Genomic DNA, 21520 nt, shown 5'->3' with positions numbered 1-21520 from the left:
AAAGAATAGTGTTTTCAACAAAAAGTACTGGAAAAAAGCCCATTACCATATGCAAAAACATAAAATGAAATTTAACCCATACTACACACCATGTACAAAAATGAACTCAAAGTGGGTCAGGGACCTATATGTACAGCCTAAAACTATAAACTTCTAGGAGAAAAGCAAAAGTATAACTTATTTTAAAAACTAATACACTTCATAAAAATGCAAGACTGTTTTTCTTTGAAAGATACTGTTAAAAGAATGAAAGGACAAGTCACAGACCAGAGAAAATATTTGCAAATCAAATACCTAATAAAGGACTTGTATTGACAATATATATAAGGAACCCTCTATGACCACATAATAAGAAAACAAACAACCTAATAAAAACTGAGCAAAATATTTGAAAAGATACTTCCCAAAAAATGATATACAGATAGAAAATAAGCACATGAAAAGATATTTGACATCATTATTCATTAGGTAAATGCAAATTAAAACCACAATGATATACCACTATGCATCTATTAAAATAGCTAAAATTAAAAGGACTGACCATACCAAGTGTTGGCAAGAATGTGGATCAACTGGGACTCTCATACACTGTAGATTGGGAAATAAAATGGTGCAGTCACATTGGAAAATAATTTGGCAGTGTCTTAAAAATTCAAGTGTACAACTACCACATGACCTATCCACTCCTCTCCTAGGTCTCTCCTCAAGAGAAATGAAAACATATGTCAAACTTTATGTATTCTTATATTTAAGATGTGCCTCTTATAACTATTTCTTTAGTATGGTTTGATAACTTTCATCTTTCAATTGAAATATTTATTCCATTTTCTTTTAAAATTACTGCTGATATAGTTCTGTTTAAAGTTTCGTGTGGTAACAGTCAAAACCTGGAAGCAATCCACAACCCAAATGCCTATGAACAGGGTGAATGGATAAAAAATTATTACATATACTACTCAGTGATAAAGAGACGCTTCCAACAGCATGGATGAATCTGAAAATAATCATGCTGAATGAAAGAAGCCAGACAAAAAGGATACATGTTGAGTAATTATATTTATATAAATTTCTAAAAAATGTTAATTAAATCTATAGTGACAGAAAGCAGATTGGTGGATGTCTGGGAAGGGCTAGAATAAGAGGGAGGGATTATATGGGGCAGGAGAAAACTTTTGGGGGTGACAGTATGTTCGTTTTCTTTATTGTGGTACACACACAGGTATAAACATATTTCAAAATATTTAAAATTGTACACTTTCTATGCAGTTTATTGTATGGCAATTATAACTTAATAAAGTCATCAAAAAATTTTAAATGCTAAGCATTAGAATTACATTCTATGTTTCAGTACTACAGAAAGTATAATTTTAAATAGCATATTTCTATATGTTTGAAATGAAAAAATTTCTGAGTTTTTATTTAGACTATACCTCTATATCTTGACTAACTAGAAAGATTTTATGCTAAGAATTAACAATAAACTTAGTAAATAAAGCCCTCTCAATCAAGATTCAACCTAAAGCAAAGTTTTATAAGATACCTTCCAAATTTTAAAAAAAGTGTCTATAATTGCAATTTGAGGCTGAAAATCACTCAAGTTGAAAATTACCATAATTGTAATCATATTGTCCAAGTATATTTTCATCCCAAGGGAGAAGATAATGATCAGCCTGTGAAAGATGTTCATTCCCATCACTTGGTCCACACTTGGTCCACTCTCTCTTGCTGTCCAGCAAGAGAAATATCATTTCTATCAACAGCTAAATATCATTCCCATCTACATCTGACACACAAAGCTGTATCATTTATTTTAAAAACACACAATTACTTGATAATATCGGTTACATCCTCATCAGGTAGTTCTCATTTGCTCAGAGTAGTACTGAGTGGAAAGTCATAGCATCCTACCAATTATTACAAATAAAATACTGAAACAGGGGTCAGCTGTCATTACCTATGCCCTCCAAAATGTGAAATGAGTATACTGAATACCTTTTGTTTTACTCTTCTGAATCATCACCTCCACTCTTAGAAACATCCTCTGTAATGTGGGTAGAAGGTCAAGAAATTGACTGACTAATGCAGATGATGATAGTGTTCTTACATTTCTAAGATCGAGCAGATTACTATGATTTTTAAGGTAGTAGTTAGCACTTAAGCTTTCAGCAACACTTTTCTACGAGTGGTCTCATAAAGGTGTCTTTCTGTCCTACATAATACTTTCTAACTCAGTGTGATTTAAAACAAAAAAACTCATGATAAAATTTTTTAATCACTTCTTTCAACTTTTAACATAATTGATATCATTTTTCCTTTCGCTTGCATTATATGCATTTCTATTTTCAGGAATGGATGTAGATAGATGGTTGAAGAAAAATCAAGTCCTAAAATTTAGGCTATTTTCATCTAAAAATATTATCAATTGAATTACAGTGAGTCTGAGGACAAACACAGTACACTAACATTAAGGTCATTGACCTAAGCCAAACTGTACTTTTCTCGAAATGTTTAGCACATTTGGAGCATTCTTTACTAACACTAATAGTAATTGAAGTTACCTATGCAGACTTGACTAGATTGAGAAGAGAGTAACATTGAGTTCAGGACCTGAAGACAATATGTGGTTTCATTTTAGAGTACGATATTTTTAGACTATTTGAGAGAAATTCACAAGCAAAGACCATTTGTGCAGGCTCAGAGAACAAAAAACTTAGGAGGGCTAGTGGAGTTAGGCAACACAATCCACTAAATATCTTCCCTGTGTCCTAGACAGACCTACCATGCAACCCACTGACAAGGTTTGAGAAATGTCTACAAGTCACGAACTATTCAGGGACATTTAACACAAAATCTAGGCACACCTCTAGTTTGTACAGAGTTTAGAAAGTCAGTGGGAAACAAATTAACCAACATTAACTATGGGGAGGGGGGCGCCCCTTGGAAGGCTGAAATAAGAGAAGATGTCAAGTCTCCCTGTGAAGGCTCCTGGGGATGAAGAGAAAGAGGAGACCTGACTGAGCACCAGCCTTGATACCAGTGCGAGCACTGACAAATGTACAGCGTGACACTAGGCTATGCTCAGCATCCTTGGCAAAGGGGGGATGCCATGAAGGAAGAAACCAAGACAGGAGGCCAGTACTGCAAGGTGTCTAACAGGTATCTGGGCAACATGTAAACGTGCATGGGAATTCTTAAAAATATTTTAAGAGGAGATCCTGAGAAAAGTTTAGAACTGCTGCCAATTAAATAGGTAAGGAGAACTCAGATAAACAGATTTGAGACGTTGCTGTAGACAAACATTAACAATAAAGGTAAAGCTGGAGGTGTATCAAATTATTTGGCTATGACCAGAAAAAAATGCACATGTTGTATGTTTTACAGAAGAAAATCTAAACACTTCACATGAATGTTTTAGCTGGGATTTATTGTGTCCATGGGAATTAGACGTTGAGGGAAAAAAATACCCCACAAAACTCTTTTTCTATTGAAAAGGGCATACTGAAATGAAAGAAGTTGCCCAAGAGTTCCAGGTCCTTTGTAACTGCAACCTAATATCTCTATTAGATTGTGCTAGGCTATCCACCTGATTGATTGATTGTACTTTTACTTTGAATGAACTTTTCATAGTTTATTTCTTCTGAAAGCTACAATGTGGTGAATCGTATATGTGAAAGAATTTTGAAATCCTAAGGTGTGATAGATACAAAAAGTATCATTACTGACAAATAAAGAGTCTAATAGCAGGACACCATGACTTATGCAGATTTTCTGGCTAGTAAAGTTTTGTTTAGTTTTTTTGGGGCAGGGCAGTAAAAATATTAATAATTTATGAGGCTGCAAAATACAGTCAGAAAATTATACCACCATCATTCTGATTCACTACTGCTCGAAATCAAAGCAGTGCAGCCTCTATTTATAAAAAAACAGATAACTGATATAGTTAGTATTTTGTCAAGATTCATCAGTATTAATTTGAAAAGATTATATGCTAAAAACAATCTACATAGGGTTTTTTTAAGAATAAAATATTTACTAGAAAATACTCTTATTTTTAAACACAGCATAATTATGGATAAATTAAGCCGAATAAAATGATGATGTATAGTATTTTTCTGAGGTGTTTTAGCAGGAAATACTCGTGTTTCCAGTATTATCCATTTGCTGACTATCTTTAGATAGTCATAATTTTTCAACAACACTTTTTGGTAACTGAATGAAACTATAAAATGGAAATCTGAAATCTTGTCACTGTGCAACAAAGCTTTGGTTTATGATAAACAGCAGATTTGGGTTTCATTCAAAGAAAAGATGGAAGGAGAAAATATTTTGATTGTGTTGGTTTCACTAAGCATACGAATATTTCATTGAATACCTAGTAGTGTACACATAATCTCTACCATTAAATTCACTTTACACAGTATAAAATGTTATCATTCCCCCAGTCCTAATCACTTGACTAGATATACCTGGTTGACCTTTGGAGTTTTTTAAATTTTGGTTTGCTTTTCCCATCCCTACATATCAGGTACAAATTATGCCCATAAAGGAGAAGAAAATTTAAAACTTACAAACTTCCATGCACAATTCTAGTCTTTGTGTTTGGCCTGAGAAAAAATTAACAGATACGTGATGAGTAATACTAAAAATAGCAAATCACACCTGAGAGCACTGACTGATAACGAATAAGCTGACTGCCAGCCTAATTGATGATAGGACTTTTTCTCAGTGCAAGTTTACCTTTTAATTTTTTTTTGAAGATAGCAAGCTGTGCTTAGGATCAGCTCTAATAAACCAACTTGTCAGCAGTCAGCTCTGCAAAGGATTAAGGACAAGCTGAAGTATTCCAAGGGAAGGAAACAGCATGCCACTTCTCAGCAGCATATCAATCTTTGGGGACCTGTTCTCCATCAGCAGGTCTAAGATTGATTAGATCTTCAAACTATGTGTAGTCAGTTGTGAGAGGCAGGCTTTACCGAGGCAGAGTAAGGAAGTATATATTGAAATTTAGGAAGGTAAGAAAAATGAAATGCAAAATATTACAGGAACTGTTAAAATTAATATATTCATATCCAGGCCTTATAAGTTTCATCTAATATGCCAATACTTAACATGCCACCAAATGCAAACTCCATAAGATAAGAGATTTTTGTCTACTTTGCTTACTACTGAGATGGAGAGGTGGAGAGGTAGAGGTCTTTTCTCAGAAATGCAGAAATAATCACATGATTTGACCTCAATGACATTGTGAGTACATCTACATATAAATTTCAAGAATAATTCAGAAATGCACATATACACCCCTTCAACAGCCAATTCTAATTATTGTGTATTCTGTATTTGTGAATTTGTCTACCCACTAAAATTTATCTATAACCCCAAAATAAATACTTGCAGCACTTTCATAGACATGTGTAGAGCTGTAAAGTTTTGTCTTGACTGACCTGCTTGTTCCCAGCTGAGATCAAACAAGGTGACACTTCCATCTTGTTTCAGATCTCATATATAAACAAATATCTTTTTCATGGCTTATTTAGAACCACATTTTTGGGGGGATTGTACCTTTTGTTGAAGAGTTCTCTGTTTAAAATGACCATAAAGCATAGTGCTGAAGTACTATATAGTGTTCCTAAGTGCAAGAAGGCTGTGATGTGCCTTACAGAGAAAATATATGTGTTGGATAAGCTTCATTCAGGCATGAATTATAGCACTGTAACCATGAGTTCAATGTTAATGAATCAACAATATAGAGCATTCAGAGAAAGGAAGAAAAAATTTGCCCATTTGTATGTAAAATGCTCCAGAGAGTGCTAAAATAACATCTATAGTGTGTGATGAAGCTATGGAAAAGCAGCTAAATTTGTGGATTCATGAGATGATGACTAAATTAAAAAAAAAAAAAAAAGAACACATAGTGGACAGTACTGTTGTGAGGCTCAAAGCCAAAGAAAATCATAGTCATGTTACCCAGGAAAATGGTAAATCCTTCTCTGCTACTGCTGGCTGTCTCACATTTCAAGTGGTGATATGGTAAGGAAAATGTTAAATTTGCAAGCAAAACAGGTTCAGATCAGGAGACTGGCAGAAGAAATTTTAAAACATCTGCTAAGTGATCTACAGAAGAGTAGATTTTCAAAGCTGATGAGACTTACAAGGATTTTGGCCAATTAACCCTTTTAACACAAATGGCTTCCAAAGCCTCTGGCTTTAAATCATTCAAAAAACATGGAATTAATTATTTGTAAGAAATGTATATTAAATAAGGTATCTATAAACAGAAGCACACATAAAACAAGGATATATGTTGTTTGGTTGATAAAAATTTTGTGACCAGAGGCTCACAGGAGCCTAACCCTCTGTTTCCCCTAAGGACAATAGTTTCATGCTGGCTAATTCAATGTTCATGAAAATTTTATAGAACTTAACTATCACAAATAACTAGAATTGACTCTGTGTGTGTATAGATATATATACATACATATCTACAAGTGATACTATATGTATATAGTACACGCTATACTATATATGTAGTGTCTGTGTGTGTGTCTTTATATATATAAAGAGATTATAATGAGGAATCTCAGTAAACAAGAGATTATTACATAAAATTAGCTGAGAATTCCCAAGATCTGTGGTTGGCAAGCTAGAGGCCCAGGAGATCCAGTGGCATAAGTTCTAGTCCAAACAAAGGAGAAGACTGATGTACCAGCTGAGTAGTAAGGCCAGAGAAGTTCCCTCTGACTCATCTTTCTTGTTCTATTCAGTTTTCAACTAATTGGATGAGGAACATCCACATTAGGAAGGGCAATCTGCTTTACTAGATCCACTGATTCAAATGTTAATCTCATCCAAAAACTCTCTCACAGACACACACAAAATAATGTTTGACCACATGTCTGGGGACCCTGTGGCCCAGTCAAATTGACACATAAAATTAACCATCACAGATGTCTATGCCTAATACCTGGGACCTATGAATATGTTGCCTTACATGGAAAAACAGACTTTGCAGATATGATTAACTTAAGGATCTTGAGATGAGGAAATTACCTTGGATAATACAGATGGAGTGAATGTAATCACAAGGGTCTTTATAAGAGAGAGGCAAGAGAGTCAGAGTCAGGAAAGATGGGACAGCAGAAGCAGAGGTCAGAGTGATGTAGCCACAAGTCAAGAAATGTGGACAGTGTGTAAAAGCTGGTAAGGACAAGGAATGGATTCTTCCCTAGAATCTCTAGAAGGGTCACTGCTCTGCTGACACCTTTATTTTAGTTCCATAAGACCCATTTTGGACTTCTGACTTCAAGAACTGTAAAATAATAAATGTGTCCTGTGTTAAGCCACTAAATTTGTGGTAATTTGTTATAGCAGCCATATGAAACTAATACAAGTTGCATTTGACACAAACTCAAAGGCAGACAGGGAAGCTGGAAGGCTTTATAGTGAACAAAAAGGCTTTAGTTATATTTTGAGTAAAGGCTGTTGGCATGGGAAAGATGGAGGTAGGATGACTCAAAATGGGGCCTCTTATGTGATTGTTAGGGAATGTATTTGGCCCTCTGGCTGATCCTGATTTGGAAACAGGGAAGCTGGCAGTCACTGGTGAAGTCCCGATTGCTCTGGGCTGATTATTGCAGAGGTTGTGTTTTGGCTCCTGGACTAGTTGCTGTAGAAATTGTTGGTCAAGGCTCCATTATACTTTTGATTATGAAAAGGTTTCCTCTGTAACCTCAAGAAATAGACCCTCTGGTATGCACTGTATATTACAATGTCACTGTTTCTGATGAGAAGTAAGCACCTATTGCTTTTCCATTGAAGGTAACATCTTTTTTATCTGGCTGCCTCTCATATTTTTTCTTCTGTTTTCTTTTTATCCTTCACCTTCATATGTCTGACATGATGTCTCTAAGTGAGGTTAAATTTGTATTTACCTTGCTTCAGGTTCACTAAGTTTTTTGGATATGTGGGTTAATATCTTTCAAAAATTTGGGGAAGTTTTCAGTTTTTATGTGATCAAATTACCTGCTTCTCTCTTCTGGAATTTCAATTACCCACATGTTAGATCCTCTGATGTTGTCCTACAGCCTCTAATGCTCTGATTTTCCTTCCTATTTATTTGCCTTCAAGTTTTATGAATGGATCCATTAGAAAAAAGAAAATCCAAATGGACAACTAACATGAAAAAGTGTTCAACCTCATAAACAGCAGAGAAATGTAAATTGAAAGCAAAATTAGATACCATTATACACCACCAGAACGGCTAAAATTTAAAAGGATACAAAATATCAACTCTTAGTTTTGATGTATAACAACGAAACTACCTTGATCCTGTATAATGCCAAGACTTCTCTTTGAGAACTGGATCCCAGTCTCTTATATGTTTCCAGCAATTGTCACTACTGCATGGTAAGTTTTTTTCCATCTCTACTGGATCATACTAATTATAAAGCAAACCCAAACCAAAATTCTTCTCTTAATCCTAAATCCCTCTCTGGTAACTACCTCACTTCTGTGCTTGCATTTACACTCCCTTGATGATATCATTTGGTATCATGGCTTTAAATATATATGTATCTTGATGACTCACAAACATACTTCTAATTCTGATCTATCTTCTAAACTCCAAATTCATACATCTATCTCCATTCTGATTGGATGTCTTATAGACATCTGAAACTTAAACTCCTGATATCCACACAATCCTGAAAAAAAAACTTCTTTTGGTAGTAAATGGCAACTTCATCTATCCAACTGCTTAGTCCAAACACCTTGGAATGGTCCCTGACTCCTCTCTCATACCTCAGAGCTATCTTTCCAAAAAGAAAAAAAAAAAAAATGACAGCTTTACCTTAAAAATACATCTAAAATTAAGATCACTTCTTATCACCTCTAGTCTTTCTATCTCATGTCAAGTGATAACCCTTCACTCTGTTTTACACCTTACATTCCTATAATCTGTTCACAACACAGCATGCAGAATGATCTTTTTAATACTTAAGATTCTGTCACTCTGCTTAAACTCTCCAATGACTTCCCATTGATTTCAGAATAAAAGCCAAAGTTCTCATAACTTCCCATAAATCTCTAATGATCTCATCCTCATCTCTCTGACTCCATCTCCTGTACTCTCTTTATGTCCTTCATGAGCATTAAGAATTTTATTGTATAAACCAAAACCACACAAATTTTATTATCCTGAAGTAATATCAGACAAGGGAAAAAAGCATTATTCTAATAAAAAATAGTGAAGAATTTTACTACTTTTAAAAAATAAGAAATAAGTTGTTATTGGCCTATATTTGATCTTGATGGTAAAGATTAAAACATTATAAAATGAATTAGCTCGTCATTATTTATTATATCTCTAAGCATCTCTCTGATGTGATTTAAATACAAAGTCAGGGGCTTCCCTGGTGGCACAGTGGTTAAGCATCCGCCTGCCAATGCAGGGAACACAGGTTCAAACCCTGGTCCAGGAAGATCCCACATGTGGCAGAGCAGCTAAGCTCGTGTACCACAACTACTGAGCCTGCACTCTAGAGCCGGCAAGCCACAACTACTGAGCCCATGTGCCACAACTACTGAAGCCTGAGTGCCTAGAGCCTGTGCTCCGCAACAAGAGAAGCTACCGCAATGAGAAGCCCGCACACCGCAATGAAGAGTAGCCCCCGCTCGCCACAACTAGAGAAAGCCCACGTGCAGCAACAAAGACCCAACGCAGACAAAAATAAATATATATATATAAAATAAATATAAAATCAGGCCTGAGACTGAAATCTTGCATAAGTGAACACTGAAATCTTCTTTTACAATATTCTCAAGTACTTAACCATATGCTATTTTATAAGGATTATAAATAATATTCACCAAGAGTCAAGATTATGTTTTCACTAATATCTGTGGATAGAATATATAAATTGTTCTATTGGAGTGATTTCTCCATTAAAATAAAAGAATTCTAGTGATAGTATTTATAGTATTTCCTCTTAAATCAACTTGTAGAAAATGTTGCCATCTCTCAATGTCTCTTGTATGGGATCTTAACAATAGAGTGTTCATTATTCTATACTGAAATAAAAAGGTATGTGTGAAATAATAAGAAATATATACAGTGGTCCTTCTCCCAGTTCCTAACAGAGTCCCGTAAAATCCTGGTCATCTCCTGAGTGACAGGGGTACTAAAAGCATCTTTTGTTCTAACATTTAGTCTTTTAAACTCAGTTCCTGATAAAATAACTTCTAAGGCCCTTGGAATCTCCAGAGTGATAAGTGTCTTTTTGCACGCTAAGGAGATGTGTGGTGACTCGGGGTCCCTATGTAGTTTGGAGATGGGGGATGGTCACCAGAAAGACCAAGCCATGATTAGAAGCTTAAAACTTTCAGCCCCAACTCCCATCCTCCACGGAGGGGAGAGAGGCTGGAGACTGAGTTAATAATCAATTATGCCTACATGATAAAGCCTCCACAAAACTTCCTAAATTATGAGGTTCAGAGAACCTGCAAGTTGATGAACAGACCCACATTTCTGGAGGGTAGAACACTCTGCTCCAAAGGAACAGAAGCTGTGCTTAGGACCCTTCCAGACCTTGCCCTATGTACCTCTTCATCTGACTACTCATCTGTATATTTTATTATATCCTTGTAATAAACCTGTAAACAGAAGTGTTTCCCTGAGTTCTGTGAGCAATTATAGCAAATTATCAAACCTGAGAAGGGGACTATGGGAATCCCTGATCTGCAGCCAAGTTGGACAGCAGTGTAAATAACCTGGGGACCCACCACGTATGATTGGCATCTGAAGTGAGGTGTAGTCTTGTAGGACTGATCCCTCAACCTGTGGGATCTGCACTAACTCTAGGTAGTTAATGTCAGAAGTGCTTGGTGTGGAAAACCGTACATTTGATGGCAGAAATGTTGTGACTACTAGAGAAATAGTTTTCCTTTCAGTGTGATTATAAGATTTCAGTAGTGAAATTGATATATTTTTAATTTATTCAACCACTTACTTATGGAGCAACTACTGTGAACCAGACACCACACTCTGCACACACAGCAGTGTGGCAAATAGACACAGGAACTGTCCTATCAGAGCTTACAGCAGAGAATGGTCTTACCCTTTTGTAACGTTCACATTGCTGATCCCGCCAATAGAAAAATCTGAAATATAGAAATAGTATACTGAGAATTTCAACTAAGAGAGACATACCACATCTTATCCATCTAAGTTGTACTCCATGATTAGCACAGTACCTAGCGTGTGTTAGGCCCTCAGTGACTGTAAGATGAGGAAATTCTATTTCTTAAGGGGAGATATATTGTCTTGTTTTATATCTCAACCACTTAGCAATTTACTTTTAAATTTAGACTCCTGTAACAGATCAAACACATATTATTATTGCCCAAACCCCAATGACAACCAACTTTACCATTCCTACTTAAACTTTCATTTTATTACTTTACCACATTTGACAAATAATGTCACTATGAGTAAGGAGAAAGAGGGAAAATGATATTTCTTGAGCACTTGCTCTGGGTCAGACACTATGTAAAAACTCCATGTGCATTATGTCATTCAATAATCATAACATCACAATGAAAAATTCACTTTTACTCCCCATTCTACAGATGGGGAACTAATGATGGTAAGTAGTGAACCCAGATTCTCAGGCTTTAAAGCTTGTACTTTTAAACACTACAATGTCTGATCCTAATATTCATTATTTGCACACTCTTTTTAAGACATATTATTTTCCTTCAGTAAAGCTAGTCTCCTCAATTAGATGAATCATAGGTCCCAGTTTTCCTAGTTTCACCACTGTTATGCTTGTTACCTGGCTTAATTATTAATAGTGCCCCCTTTTACTTCCAAAGGTATCTGAGTGTAGATGATAAATCATATGGTCTCCTTAACTCTTATTTCATCTACACCTGAGTAACCAGTCCTCATTATTGTTTTGCCCAAGTGGAGCAACTTCTCCAGAGAATGACATTTAGAAGATCTTCTTTATCGCTTCACCAAGTCACTTTTTTCACCTTTTTCAGAGAACAGCTTGACTAAAGTTTTCATAGAGATGTCTTTGATTAACAACACAGCATGATGGCATTTTTCTTACTTGAAAATCTCTCAGTTATCTAAAATAAGACTCTTGATTTATTAAGCAGCATTTTAAAATTGTTTGCCTTAGTACAACCTTTACATTTTATATGATCTGATCCTGGACAGTATGCTGCACTGTTTTGTTTGTTCATTTATTACCAGCATTATCTTTTTCTGGGGAAGCATTTAAGTCAGTTAAAATAAAAGATGTAGGCAAAGTAGGTTAGAAAAGGAAAGTCTGGATCAAAGAGAAAGAAAAATGTAAATATGGTAAGAGCAATTGTCAAAATACTATTGCTGCTGTGGCAAATTATCACAAACTTAGTGACTTAAAATAACACAGATCTATTCCTATACAGTTCTAGAGATCAGAAGTCCATCACAGGTCTCATTCTGCTAAGAGACAACTACCAAAGTGTAACATAGACCTAATCGGAATTCCAGGAGGAGAAAAAAAGAACGAAAAGAAGAAATACTTGAGCAATCATGACAGAATATTCCAAAATTAATGTTGGGCATCAAACTAAAAGATTAAAAAGAATCTACACCTAGGCATATATTCCAACTGCAAAAGAGCAAAGATAAAGAAAACATCTTGAAGGAAGCCAGAGGATAAGACATGTTATCTATACAAGAGTAAAGATAATAACTACACCAGACTTCTGCAAAACAACGCCAAGAAAGGAGAGTTAAGTGAAATACTTAAAGCATAAGGAAAAGAACAAAGCAAAACAAAACATTTACCTAGAATTCCTTACCCTACAAAATTACCCTTCGAAAGTGAAGGAGAAATAGACTTTCTCAGACAAATGAAAATTAAGGGTATTTGTTGCCTGTAGACCTGCCTTGAAAGAAATGTGAAAAGATGTTCTTCACAGAGAAGGAAAATGATATAGATCAGAAACCTGAATCTACATAAAGACAAAAAGAGTACTGGAGAAGGAATCAGTAAAGATATAAAAAAATTAAAACTTGTACTTTTCTTATTCTTAATTGATCTAACATTTGTTTAAAATAATAATAGCAACAATGTATTCAAATATATATATATACATACGTATATTTGTGTGTGTATATATATATGTGTGTATATATATATATATATATATATATATATATATATATATATGCACCTGTGTGCTTTTTTAAAATAATAATAGCAACAATGTATTCAAATATATATATATACATACGTATATTTGTGTGTATATATATATATATATATATATATATATATATATATATGCACCTGTATGCATATGTGTAAGTAAATGAGTGACAGCAATAAAATAAGGGACAGGAGGGAAGAATTAGGATTATTTTGTTATTATAGGGCACTCACACTATCTGTGAGGTGGTAGTATAATACTATCAGAAAGTATACTTGGATTAGTTGTAAATTATTGCAAATTCTGGGCAACCACTAAAAAAATTTTTTTTCAAGTATAACTAATATGCTACAGAAGAAGAGAAAATGAGATCATGTAAAAGTCTCAATTAAAACCACAAATGGCAGGAAAAGAGTGAAAGACAAAAATAGGGTCAAAGAATAAGGGCAATGAATAGAAAACAGTAACAAATATGGTAGATAATACTCCAATTATAGCAATACTCATTTTAAACATCAATAGTCTCATCATATTGATTAAAAGACAGAGATTGTCTTTTAAGTGGAACAAAAACCAAGACCCAATTATATGTTGTCTATAGGAAACCCACTTTAAAAGTGAAGACACATAAAGATGAACAGTAAATCAATGAGAAAGATATACCATGCTCGTACTAATCAAAAGAAAGCAGTAGCAGCTATGTTAATTTCAGACAGAGCAGACTTCAGAGCAAGAAAACTTATCAGGGATAAACAGGGGCATTATGTAATGAAAAAGTGGTCAGTTCCTCAAGAAGACATAACAACTGTTAATGTGTTTGCACCTAACCAGACAGTATCAAAATATGTGAGGCAAAAACTGATAAATTGCAAGGAGAAACAGATGAATCTGCCACGAGAGTTGGAGACTTCAACACCCCTCTATCAGAAAGGGACAGATTGAGCAGGCAGAAAACCGGTGAGGACTTAGTTGAACTAAGCTGATATCACCATCAATCAACTCGATATAATTGACATTTATTGACTATTTCATCCAACCACAGCAGAATAGACATTCTTCTCAAACTCACTTGAGACCACATTCTGGACCATAAAACCCATCTCAACAAGTTTAAAAGAACAGAAATTATACAATGTCTGCTCTCAAATCACAATGGAATTATGCTAGAAGTGAATAACAGAATAATAGCTGGAAAATCCCAAAATAGTTGGGGGTTGGACAACACACTTCTAAATAATACATGAGTCAAATAAGAAATCTCAAGAGAAATTTTAAAAATATTTTGAACAAAATGAAAATGGAACAACTTACTGTGAGATGCAAGGAAAGCAGAGCTTAGAGAGAAATGCATAGCATTGAATACATACACTAAGAAAGAAGACAGATCTAAAATCAGTAATCTAAGCTTCCACCTTAGGAAACTAAAAAGCATTTAAAATAAAGAATAAAAATTAGAACAGAAACCAATAAAATTGAAAACAGGACATCAACAGAGAAAAGTCAACACAAACAAAAGCTAGTTCTTTGAAAAGATTAATAAATTTGATGAGACCTAGCCAGGATAACTAAGAGGAAAAGAGAGAAGATACAAATTACTAATATTGGAAATGAAAAAGGAGTCATCACTAGAGGTCCCATGGACATTAAAAGAATAATAAAAAGTATGAACAGCTCTGGCTCAAATATTTGATAACATAGATTAAATGGACCAATACCTTGAAAGAAACAATCTGTCAATACTCAGAAAAGAAAAAGTAAACAACAGGAGAAGACAAGACACAGACCAGGAGAACATATTTGCAGAAGATTTATCTGACAAAGGACTATTATTCAAAATATACAAAGAACTCTTAAAATTCAGCAATAAGGACTTCCCTGGTGGTGCAGTGGTTGAGAGTCCACCTGCCGATGGAGGGGACACGGGTTCGTGCCCCGGTCCGGGAAGATCCCACATGCCGCGGAGCGGCTGGGCCTGTGAGCCGTGGCCGCTGAGCCTGCGTCCGGAGCCTGTGCTCCGCAATGGGAGAGGCCACAAGAGTGAGAGCCCCGCGTACCGCAAAAAAAAAAAAAAAAAATTCAGCAATAAGAAAAACAACTAAATTAAACAATAGCCCAAAAATTGGACCAGACACTTCACCAAAGGCAATATACAGGTGACAAAATAGCATATGAAAAGGTGTTTAACATTATATGTCATTAAGAATTTATAAATTAAAACAATGAGATACCACTACACAACTATTAGAATGGCCAAAATTTAGAAGATTAACAACACCAAATGCTGGCAAGTGTGTGGAGCAACAGGAACTCCCATTCATTGCTAATGGGAATGCATAATTGTACAGCCACTTTGGTAAACACCTTGGCAGTTTTTCAAAGCTAAACATAATGATGTGTCAATGTAGTTCACCGACTGTAACAAGTGTACCACTCTGGTATGTGATTTTTGATAGTGGGGAGGCTGTGTGCATGTGGGGACAAAGGATATATAGGAAATCTCTGTCTTCCACTCAATTTCTCTGTGAACCTAAAACTACCCTAAAAAATAAAGTCTATTAAAAGATTAAAGTAAAATAAAAATAAATTTTAAAGAAAAGATTTCCATGTTTGCTATAGATAGATGTATCTGGATTAATTAATAGAATGTTTTAGCGTTCACATTTTCATTACTTCAATTTTCAGTATCTACACACTATTCTATAAATAATTAAAAATAAGCATTGCTTCTGATTTTCATGATATAAGACTGCATTATTCATTATTTTTAGATATCTAGAACTTTATAAGATAAAAAATAAGTAGGGATAATATATAAGAATAATTGTAGTAGCAATATAGGGGTAGGGGATTAAGAGGTACAAATTATTATGTATAAAATAAGCTACAAGGATATGTTGTACAACAAGGGGGGGATATGAAAAATATTTTATAATAACTATAAATGGAGTATAACCTTTAAAAATTGTGAATCCCTATATTATACACCTATAACTTATATAATTTAAAAAATTTAAATAACTGAGTTAAAATAAAGATAGAAAGGACTAAGGGGATATATAGGTCTAACCTCCCCCATCCCTCCAAAATCAGAATTTGCCAAAAAAGCACATTTTCTTCTATATACTCTTAGAGGATGTTCTAGAACGTTCTCCAAAGCCATAGAAGGACTTAAATAAATATTTTATTCATTAAATGCACATTGGGATTCACAAGTAAAAGAAATGTCATTGCTCCTGAAGACAACATGTCTAGATAAATACTGATGCCCCATCCCAGAAAGGTAATAAGATCCATTATCAAGCACCTACCTACCGTGTGCTCACCCATCATAAACACTGAGTGTGATATAAAGACAAGACATGGTCTTGTTATCTTTCAGGGAAAGGGAAGAAATAAAGAAGGCTTTAATATGGAGATCGTATATGAATTGCAGAATGGGTGAAACAGGGAGCACAGATTTATTAATTTAAATATAATTGTTTATTTTGAAAAAGAGGCGGAAACGCGCGCGACCCCTGAGCAGCCTGCCTGGGGCGCTGATGTGCACTTGCTCTGCACCGAGTCCCAGGGGCAGTTTGAATTTCGCTCCCTGACTCGGGTCTCCTGATCCTGGGCTTGCGGCACAGACTGGAGGGGTCTCGGTGCCTCGCACTGAGTGGGCCCTTTGCTCCCGGACCCGCACTAGAGGCTTAAAGGATGGCCTCCTCATTTCTGGTACAATTATGCTCTCATATTAATGAAAATATTGGAAATATTAAAAAAAAAAACTGTCATTGAGAAATTGTGGACTCTATTAAAATAGGAGATGAGATCATTGCAGTAAATGAACTTCTAAATAAATTGGAATTGGAAATTCAGTATCAAGAACAAACCAACAATTCACTCAAGGAACTCTTTGAACCTCTTGGAGAAGATTGTAAAGATGTGGAACATCTCAAAGAAAACATTCCTTCCCATTTGCCTCAAGTAACCCAGAACTTTGCAATGGATCAGATCTTGACCCTGAACAACCCGTCAAAGATGAGGAACCTGCACCCACAAAGAAGCCCCCCAAAGAGCAAAGAAATATTAAAGAAATGTCATTTATAACTTCTGATGAGTTTAATGGCATTCTTGTGTACATGAAATCCCACCTAACCTATTGTCAAATTAACGACATAACCTAACCTATTGTCAAATTAATGATGTTATTAAAAAAATCAACAAGGCAGGGACTTCTCTGGTGGCACAGTGGTTAGAATCCGCCTGCCGATGCAGGGGCCACAGGTTTGATCCCTGGTTCAGGAAGATCCCACATGCCATGGAGCAACTAAGCCCGTGTGCCACAACTACTGAGCCTGTGTTCTAGAGCCTGTGTGTCACAACTACTGAAGCTCACGTGCCTAGAGCCCGTGCTCTGCAACAAGAGAAGGCACTGCAATGAGAAGCCCACACACTGCAACAAAGAGTAGCCCCTGCTCACCACAACTAGAGAAAGCCCACGCGCAGCAACGAAGACCCAACGATGAAGACCCAACGGAGACAAAAATAAACAAATAAATTTTTTTAAAAAAAGAAATCAACAAGGCAGTAGTTAGTAAATACAAGATCCTACATCAACCAAAAAAGTCTATGAGTTCTGTGGCCAGAAGTCTCTATCACAGATTTATTGATGAAGAAATGAAGGAAACCAAAGACCATTATTTTGTAGTGGAAGCTGATATAAAGGAGTTGTTGGCTTTAAAAGTTGAAAAGAGGTTTCACGTAACGCTGAATATTTTACAACACTGCCGGAAGCTATCAGAGGTCCGAGGGGGAGGACTTACCTGATATGTTATAACATAAGGCCCTTCTGAGCTTCTGAACCAGCCAACAGTAGAGATAGAAGCTATTCCTATCGCTTCCTTACATGTAATTTCTTCATATATAATTTCTTTAGCTTTTTCATTTTCTTTTTTGTTTGTTTCTTGTAAAAATAAAACTTAAATAATGTATATTTTAAAATCCACTTTCTTACAGTAAATATTTAATCACCTACCATGTAAGCCTCTGTTCTAGGCATACAATGGAACTAAAAAATGTTCATATTTAGTTCTGGTGTTTAGTGACAGTGCTGCCAACCCCAGGAAGACAGCTGCAGATGTGATAATCAAAGTCAAAGTTCAAGAAGATGAGATCAAGGACATCCAAGCTCTTTAGAAGTAAAGGTCATTAGCGTCTAAATTCCACTAATGATATTTCAGTCTATAGGAAAAAGTTGGATTTGGAGGCAGCCCATTCACGTGGTTATTCTGCTTTCCCATATGTGGTTAAGGAACAGCTTACTTGAAATACATTCAGTGTAAATCAATCTGTAAACATCGACCTATAATGAAATTGTAATAAGAGTATATTGAGATGAAAAAGATGATAAAATAAGATGTGTAAGAAGATTGATAGTGGTCATGGAAAACAAGTGGTTGGATTGTAAGAATTTAATGGAGTTTCTCTTCCGCAGTTGGGGAGACTGTTAGTCTATCTGTGTCTCAGTGAGCATTCTCCAGAGAAACAGAACAGTAGGTTATCCATCTAACTATATTTATCTCTATATCTATCTGCCTATCAATCAGCTATCTATCATCTATCTGCAGAGGTTTATTATGAGGAATTGGCTGATGTGATTATGGAGGCTGAGAGGCCCCCAGATCTGCTGTCTGCAAGCTGGAGGCCCAGGAGAGCCGGTGGTGTGATTCAGTCTGAGTGTGAGGGCCTGGAAACAGGGAAGCCAGGCCAGATCAGATGAGATGAGACGTTTCAGCTCAGCAGTGAGGCAGGAAGAAAAAGAGCAAATTCCTCCTGCCTTCCTCCACCTTTCATTCTGTTCGGGTCTTGGATGGATGGGAGGATGCCCACACACACAGGGGAGGTCAGTCTGTTTCACTGAGTCCACTGATTCCAATGCTCATCTCATCTCGAAACATCCTCAAGGACACACCCAGAAACAATGTTTAATCTGGGCGCCCATGGCCAGTCAAGTCGGCACATAAAGTTAACCATCACAATCTACGTCCATGCTGTCTGCTTGGCAGGCTGATCCTCGTAGCAGAGAAAAAATTGTCTCACCAGGCCCAGCTGCCTGGTGAACACTGTCACTGTGATGATCACAGAATACATTATGGGCACTGCTCATTTATTGTTATCCCTTCTTTCTCCCTGATTTAAATGCAGGTATATTTAATTTTTCATGTCTCAGTTTAATTAAAAATAGTGGCATTATCCTTTACGTTTTTAAAGTCTTGCTTGTTTTTGCTCTATGAATCATTTTTCCGTACGTTCTCTATCAAAAACATTTTCTCTGTTTAAGATTTCTTTTCCTGAAACTCGTATTGAACAACTGTGTTGGTAAGTTTAATTCTTGTGGAATGGATACTGAGTCTCTGTTTTGATTATTAGCATGTAATCAATACAGTTGGTAAAACCGTATTCCTCAAACACTAATAAAGACATTAATTTTCAAACAATAAATAAATATAATCGTTTATTTTGTTTTACTGTATTTATATGGAAAGGATTTTTTGTAAAGAATAAAATAAAAAGTTAAGCTAATGGCAGGGCTCCCTTCTCTACCTACTCATGAAGACTCAAATCATATTTCTTATTCCTAACTTCCATATGCAAAGACTGGTTATAAAATTATCTGTGCTACAAATCTTTTCTGTAATATATAGGCACTTATGTTTACATGTAAATACATATATATAAATTACATGTCATTGAATATATGTGAATAAATAAAAGAGTTATACTGATATTAATATATATCTAAAATATAGAGGTATATTAGAAAAGTCTGAATGTATATATAAAAACCTTCAACCATGGTTATTCCTAGATGATAGATATAATTTTATTTGATTATGGGTCTTCCTACTTTATAGTTTTGTTTTTATTTTCCAGTGACCATGCATTATGTTCATAATCATGAAAAATAACAAATTCATAAAAATACTCATTTCTAAAATTTTTAATTTATAGTGAAATAATCATAGTCCACCATGAAATTTACAGTAGTTTCTTTAAAAAAATAAAAGCAGACGGATAGTAAAGTTAAAACAAAATATTTTTAACACAAGTCTCTGATTCTTTCAAGATCTGAATATACAAACTTGAACTAATTGTAATAATTTTGAAAACCCTGTTATTTAGAAGAAAGAAGAAAAGATGATTACACATATGATATGAATTCAATAACATTATTATTTGCAATAAAATTGCAATTTGAAAAAAAACACATGAATTAACTACTTAAGGTTTTTCCTACATGTCTGTGAATACTAAAAATAAAAGGAACATAGAGGAGAAAAAGTATTTTGCTTCATTCATATTCAACTACTATTTTATGCGTAACTCTTCAATGATTAAAGAAATGGATTTTGACCAGAATAGTTATAATGGATTATCTCACAGCAGGAAGTTAGTCAGCCCCTGTGATCCATTCTGCCCACTTTTGAAAAACAGTTAAGCAGTAACTTTCCTGTCCTTTATTAATTTAATATGACAAACCTAATACAGTGGCAACATTCGTGGACATGCAATGACTACCCAAAAGTTTATGATACAAATTTTTATGAACTGCATGTAAGTTATTTTTAAGAGTTTGATAATAGTGTCAACATTTGGAAAGTGTTCTCATCTTATTAATAAACACATTGCTTGTTCTCACAAGCAGGGCTAAATAACAAGGCATGTTAACAAAAGACCTCATCAATTTAAAACTCTAAATATATTTTCTTGGGGTGTGTGTGTGTGTGTGTGTGTGTGTGTGTGTGTGTGAGTGAGTGAATTCAGAGACATATTAATAGAACAGTTAGTCATTTTACTGAAAAATTAATTTAGAAACAAAACCTTATCCCTGATAAAAAGTGTGTGCATATATAATAATAATGGTGAAAGGTAAATACATTTAAATAAAACTTGCACACATGTACACTAGCTCTCTACAAACTGTTAGTTGCACTTTAAATTACATATAAAAATGTAGTTGTAACTCCAAAAGCTATTCTAAGTCACAGCAGAGATTTTTGTGTCTCATAAATCAGAACCTTTTTTTATCCCTCATACATTTTTATTACTTTATTAGGCATGTAACAGGGTGAAAGAGTATACAAGCCGTTAAGCCCTGTTAACAAGCCGTGGTACGCTTGTATTTCAGCTCCACGAGGCTTCTGTAGTTTTGGCTTTTTTCAAGCCTTCTGATATTCTGTGCATCACAGACCATATTTGATTAAGAAAAGCATGTTCCTGAAACATCTGTCTGTTTAGTTACATTCAAACTGCCCCTTATGGATACAACATTTTC

General features: G+C 35.1%; 1 pseudogene; it reads left to right on the top strand.

Annotated features, from left to right (window-relative positions):
- Nucleotides 1-16899: 16899 nt before the first annotated feature.
- LOC112399512 (spindle and kinetochore-associated protein 1-like) lies at nucleotides 16900-18027 on the top strand (annotated as a pseudogene).
- Nucleotides 18028-21520: the final 3493 nt, after the last annotated feature.

The sequence above is a fragment of the Neophocaena asiaeorientalis genome, unplaced genomic scaffold (assembly GCF_003031525.2).
Source record: "Neophocaena asiaeorientalis asiaeorientalis breed wild unplaced genomic scaffold, Neophocaena_asiaeorientalis_V1.1 scaffold309, whole genome shotgun sequence".
Lineage (NCBI taxonomy): Eukaryota > Metazoa > Chordata > Mammalia > Artiodactyla > Phocoenidae > Neophocaena > Neophocaena asiaeorientalis.
Note: the sequence above shows the minus strand (reverse complement) of the source record. Positions and strands in the feature narration are given on the sequence as shown.